Below are 6,547 nucleotides of genomic sequence, written 5' to 3' on the forward strand. Positions count from 1 at the left end.
CGCCATCTTGGTGAGCGTCCGTATCTCGGTGCCAGTGCCCCGGGTGGCATCCTCAAAGGGGCGGGATCTATGGGAACACTTGATTTGATGCCTGCCATCCGGGGCGGGATCTATGTGAACACATGGTAGATGTGGCCTGCCATCTGCTCACAGACATGCGTCCTGGCCCAACATGCAGAACAAGGTTGCCCATCCCTGCTCTAGACCCTGAAATTAGACACATCACTGCTCCCAGCACAGTCAACTTTGCAAAGTCCTCATGATAAACATCTGGTGTCTACATTGGGAACGCTGTCCCACTAACAAATCACACAATGGTTTAGATTAATTTAGTTTATGATCACGTTTACCGAAGTACAGTGAAAAGCTTTTGTTGCCTGCTAACCAATCAGCAGAAAGACAATACGTGATTACAATCGATCCATTTGCACTCTATACTTAGGACCGAGATGAGGAAAACATTTTTCATTAGGACCGAGATGAGGAAAACATTTTTCACACAGAGAGTGGTGAATCTGTGGAATTCTCTGCCACAGAAGGTAGTTGAGGCCAGTTCATTGGCTATTTTTAAGAGGGAGTTAGATGTGGCCCTTGTGGCTAAAGGGATCAGGGGGTATGGAGAGAAGGCAGGTACAGGATACTGAGTTGGATGATCAGCCATGATCATATGGAATGGCGGTGCAGGCTCAAAGGGCCGAATGGCCTACTCCTGCACCTATTTTCTATGTTTCTATGTTTCTATGTATAAATACATGATAAAGGAATAAAGTTTAGTGCAAGGTAGAGCCAGCAAAGTCCGATCAAGGATAGTCCGAGGGTCACCAAAGAGGTAGATAGTAGATCAGCACCGCTCTCTGGTTGTGGTTGGATGATTCAGTTGGCTGATAACAGCTGGGAAGAAACTGTCCCTGAATCACAGCTCTGATATATTCATTCTTATAATGTGTCAGATCCTCCACTATAATCCATGAATATGCCCTGTCATACAGCATGACAGACTCACCACGGACAGCAGGCACAGTGAAGGAGTAGGCCTTGGAGCCCTCAACATTAGCTGCAGACATGGTGAAGTGTCACAGCCTCAGGAAACCAGTGAGCAAGGGAAACTCCTTCTCACCCAGGGCCGGCCTTAGGAGATGCGGGGCCCAATTGGGAACAATTTTCATAGAAATATAAATATATAATTATAGATGAGTCATATTCAGGCACGTGTCGTGAATAATATGACAGTCAGTCAGCTTTAAAAAAACTTAAACCGCGCATGCGAAGATTGTTTCCTCTCCGTAAAAATAAAAATAAAAATAAATAAAGTAACAATTCAATTTGCCCAAGGCTTCCAAATCTCGTTCTTTCTGAATTACTGAATGGGTGTGGGGTGGAGGGTGACAGCAGGTGGTAAGATGGTGGGAAAAACGGGTGCACACCGGGACAAGTTGAATCAGTTGTCATTTTATTGAATAATAATAATAATGGATGGGATTTATATAGCGCCTTTCTAATACTCAAGGCGCTTTACATCGCATTATTCATTCACTCCTCAGTCACACTCGGTGGTGGTAAGCTACTTCTGTAGCCACAGCTGCCCTGGGGCAGACTGACGGAAGCGTGGCTGCCAATCTGCGCCTACGGCCCCTCCGACCACCACCAATCACTCACACACATTCACACACAGGCAAAGGTGGGTGAAGTGTCTTGCCCAAGGACACAACGACAGTATGCACTCCAAGCCGGATTCGAACCGGCTACCTTCCGGTTGCCAGCCGAACACTCAGCCCATTGTGCCATCTGTCGTCCCTGAATGACTACACTAGTTCAAGGGACCGTTGGGGGTAGAGTTCCTTTCACAGTTTGTGGGGAGTCTGTGCCAGGGGTAAAGTTGTGGGGAGGGCTGGAGGGTTGAGAAGGAGGGGATCGGGGTCATCCTAGTAACCCACTCACTCACCGCTGCCACGGCGCTCCGGGCACGGAGTCACCGCGTTGTGGCCGGGGAGGGAAGTGGCTTGCATGGCTACGAGCCAGGGGTAAAGTTGCGGGAAGGGCTGGAGGGTTGAGAAGGAGGGGATCGGGGTCATCCTAGTAACCCAATCACTCACCGCTGCCACGGCGCTCCGGGCACGGAGTCACCGCGTTGTGGCCGGGGAGGGAAGTGGCTTGCATGGCTACGAGTGGTCGCCATCACCGGACAGCGGAACCGACTGCCATCTCAGCGCCTCCGCCGGCCCGCTCACCTCTGGCAGTGCTCTCCATCTGACCAGTGAGGGGACCAGCTCAAGAGCAAAGATCATAGAGCGGGTGATGGATAATATCAGAGTAGGTGGTGGAGCTTACTCCTGTGTCAGGGCGAACAATTGAGGTTACTCGCACTGACATATGGAGTAACCTCCACCGCCCGCTGTCCTGTTATCCATCGCCCACTGACCCGCTCTTGAGCTGGATACTGGCATGATCCCCGACCCCCTCCTTCTGAATGCTCATGCCCTCCCCGCAACTTTACCCCTGGCCAGACTACCCACACGCCGTGAAAGGAACTCTCATTCTTGAAACCACACATGACATGCCTTTCTGCCCACTACTGTTCCATTAAGAATGTCCTGTAGATTCCATTTCTTAAGAAAAGGATAATTTAAAAAAATAGCCTAAGTATCCAAATAACAAACTAATCTCTTTCACACAAGAATTGACAATATAACATGATCTTTAAATCTCACTGTCATTAATTTATATGCCAGATGGAAGGAATTTAATGTTTAATTCCCATAAATTGATCTAGAGGTTTGCAGAACACCTTCACTTAGCACATGTGAACCAACCTGATCTCCCGGTTGCTGGACACTTTAATTCTCCTTCCCATTCCTACACGGACCTTTCTGTCCTCGGTCTCCTCCATTGTCAGAGTGAGGTTAAACGCAAATTGGAGGAACAGCATCTCATATTTCGCTTGGGCAGCTCACAGCCCAGTGGTATGAATATTGATTACTCTCAATTCAGGTAGCCTCAGCATTCCTTCTCTCTCTATCCCTCCCCCACCCAAGTCGCACTAGCTTCTCATTTTCACCCAACAAACAGCTTTCGATGGGCTGTTTCCTTTATCATCATATCTTTCATTCATTGTTCTTTATCTCTCCACATCACCGTCTGTATCTCTCGTTTCCCTAATCCCTAACCAGTCTGAAGAAGGGTCTCGACCCAAAACATCACCATTCCTTCTCTTCAGAGATGCTGCCTGTCCTGCTGAGTTAGTGCAGCTTTTTGTGTCTTTCTAAAGATTTGAGCAAAATGAAAATGTTAGTAATTTAGCACATGCATTCATCATACCTCCAAAGAAAAATAAAGATTGCGAATAATTGTAAACAGGATTCTTTTGGTTATATTGTCTATATTGTCCAATGCAGAAGGGTCCCAAAATGTCACCAATACATGTTCTCCAGAGATGCTGCCTGACCCATTGTTTATCTAGCATATTATGTCTTTTTTGTTCCCGGGATAGCAGGACTGTCATATGTTGATAGAATGGAGCGGCTGGGCTTGTATACTCTGGAATTTAGAAGGATGAGAGGGTTTCTTATTGAAATATAAGATTATTAAGGGTTTGGACACGCTAGAGGCAGGAAACATGTTCCCGATGTTGGGGGAGTCCAGAACCAAGGGCCACAGTTTAAGAATAAGGGGTAAGCCATTTAGAACAGAGATGAGGAAAAACTTTTTCACACAGAGGGTTGTGAATCTGTGGAATTCTCTGCCTCAGAAGGCAGTGGAGGCCAATCCTCTGGATGCTTTCAAGAGAGAGTTGGATAGAGCTATTAAATATAACAGAGTCAAGGGATATGGGGAGAAGGCAGGAACACGGAACTGATTGTGAATGATCAGCCATGATCACAGTGAATGGCGGTGCTGGCTCGAAGGGCCGAATGGCCTACTCCTGCACCTATTGTCTATTGTCCTATGAATAACAGGGTAATATCCTCTGTATTGAAAATATCCTAAATCATTTAATATTATGATATTTAATATTACCATAATATTATTGCAGGAAGATTGCTCCCGATGTTGGGGAAGTCCAGGACAAGGGGTCACAGCTTAAGGATAAGGGGTAAACCCTTTAAAACCGAGATGAGAAGAACTTTTTTCACACAGAGAGTGGTGAATCTCTGGAACTCCCTGCCACAGAGGGTAGTCGAGGCCAGTTCATTGGCTATATTTAAGAGGGAGTTAGATGTGGCCCTTGTGGCTAAGGGGATCAGAGGGTATGGAGAGAAGGCAGGTACGGGATACTGAGTTGGATGATCAGCCATGATCATATTGAATGGCGGTGCAGGCTTGAAGGGCCGAATGGCCTACTCCTGCACCTAATTTCTATGTTTCTATGTTTCTATGATTGTTTGAAATGTGAAGATGGTATGGCTGGAGAGGTGAAAAACATTCTCCGTATAAAGTCTTAGCACAAGGCTTCATTATAGAATTCATCAAAGGATTTATTGATACAGCCATTTTGTAAACCTATCTAATTTCATTTGGACTGCCAATGCTCCTGATTTAATTGCTGGTACCCTGATACTGATAAGTCTAGCAATTCGGTTCACTCGCTAGAATTTAGAAGATTGAGGGGGGATCTTATAGAAACTTAAAAAATTCTTAAGGGTAGATGCAGGAAGATTGTTCCCGATGTTGGGGAAGTCCAGAACAATGGGTCACAGTTTAAGGATAATGGGGAAGTCTTTTAGGATCAAGATGAGAAAAACATTTTTCACACAGAGAGTGGTGAATCTATGGAATTCTCTGCCACAGAAGGTAGTTGAGGCCAGTTCATTGGCTATATTTTAGAGGGAATTAGATGTGGCCCTTGTGGCTAAAGGGATCAGGGGGTATGGAGAGAAGGCAGGTACAGGATACTGAGTTGAATGATCAGCCATGATCAAATTGAATGGCGGTGCAGGCTCGAAGGGCCGAATGGCCTACTCCTGCACCTATTTTCTATGTTTCTATGTTTCTATGTTTCTTACTATCATGCCAAAAAAAAAGCCTGATATGCTTGCTATCAGACTGAATGTAAAGTTGGGGAATATATTTTACTGCCCATCACTTTCATCTGTCACATTGATGAATGGGCATACACAAACACACACACACAAATAGACTTATAAAGGTTTTTCAGGCCAGGGTTGCCAATTTAATAACATCAGTCATACTTCATCCAACCATCACTTAATGACCTGATAAACTCGATGCATGTGACTGGAATATAGTCCTAGCCACTAACTTGTTTTTGGCATCCATTTGCAATATTACAATTCTGCTCACAGCAAGCTCATTATTATGTACAATATATATAATTATTAATGATTAATATTAGGTTCTGAAATAACCCAAAATGACAACTGTTATATTTTACTTTCCATTTGAACAGTTCCTTACAGGAACTGAAAGAGCATTTATTTTCCTTTGCACTTCTCATCACTGGAATTTGCTGACTCATGCCGGAATATGGATCCTTGTCCATTGACAGCATATTGCTGTCTCATTCAAATGAAAGTACTTTTGCGTGCAATTTAAGGCAGTGAGTACTGGCATGCCTTGAATTTGAAGGACAACACAATTTTTTTTATTTTATTTTATTTTATTTTATTTTATTTAAACTTTATTTAACCAGGAGAAGTCTCATTGAGATTAAAAATCTCTTTTACAAGAGAGTCCTGGCCAAGGCAGGCAGCAGCACAGTTCCACAGTTACAGACAATAATTTAAAAACAACAGAGAACATATAAATAGGGTCACAGTCTGAACATCATCAAACAAAGCATGTACAGACAGAAGAGCTCGCTTCAACATCGTTAAGAAGGAATTTAAATCTGTTTATAGAAACCAGCTCCTTAAGTTTCAGTTCATTCTGCAGCTGGTTCCATGCGAAGGGAGCAGCATAACTAAATGCCCTTTTCCCCAGTTCAGTACGGACTTTAGGTACAGTTAGTAAGAACAAGTCCTCAGAGCGGAGCTGATAAGTTCCTGTGCTTTTTCGAATTACATACTTCTGCAGGTATGAAGGAAGAACACCGAGGGTAGTGTTATAAATAAGGATATGCCAATGATGGAGTCTGCGGGTGGACAGGGCAAACCATCCAACTAGAGCATACAAAGTGCAGTGGTGCGTGAGGGTTTTAAAATTAGTAACAAATCTCAGTGCTCCGTGGTAGACCGTGTCCAAAGACTGTAGGCATTTTGAAGATGCATTCATAGATAAAACATCACCATAGTCCAACACAGACATAAACGTTGCAGCAACAAGTCTTTTTTTGGCTTCAAAAGAAAAACAAGATTTGTTTCTAAAGTAAAAACCTAATTTTATCTTTAGTTTTTTCACAAGTTGCTGGATATGAGGTTTAAAAGAGAGAGAATCGTCAATTATAATTCCCAGATATTTATATTGAGACACAGATTCAACCACAGAGCCCTGCAAGGTGGTGATAGGAGGGAGGTCTGAGGGCTTTGATTTAGCTTTAGTGAACAGCATGAGCTTTGTCTTGTCAGCATTTAAAACAAGTTTTAAATCACAC

Source organism: Amblyraja radiata, chromosome 3 (assembly GCF_010909765.2).
Source record: "Amblyraja radiata isolate CabotCenter1 chromosome 3, sAmbRad1.1.pri, whole genome shotgun sequence".
Lineage (NCBI taxonomy): Eukaryota > Metazoa > Chordata > Chondrichthyes > Rajiformes > Rajidae > Amblyraja > Amblyraja radiata.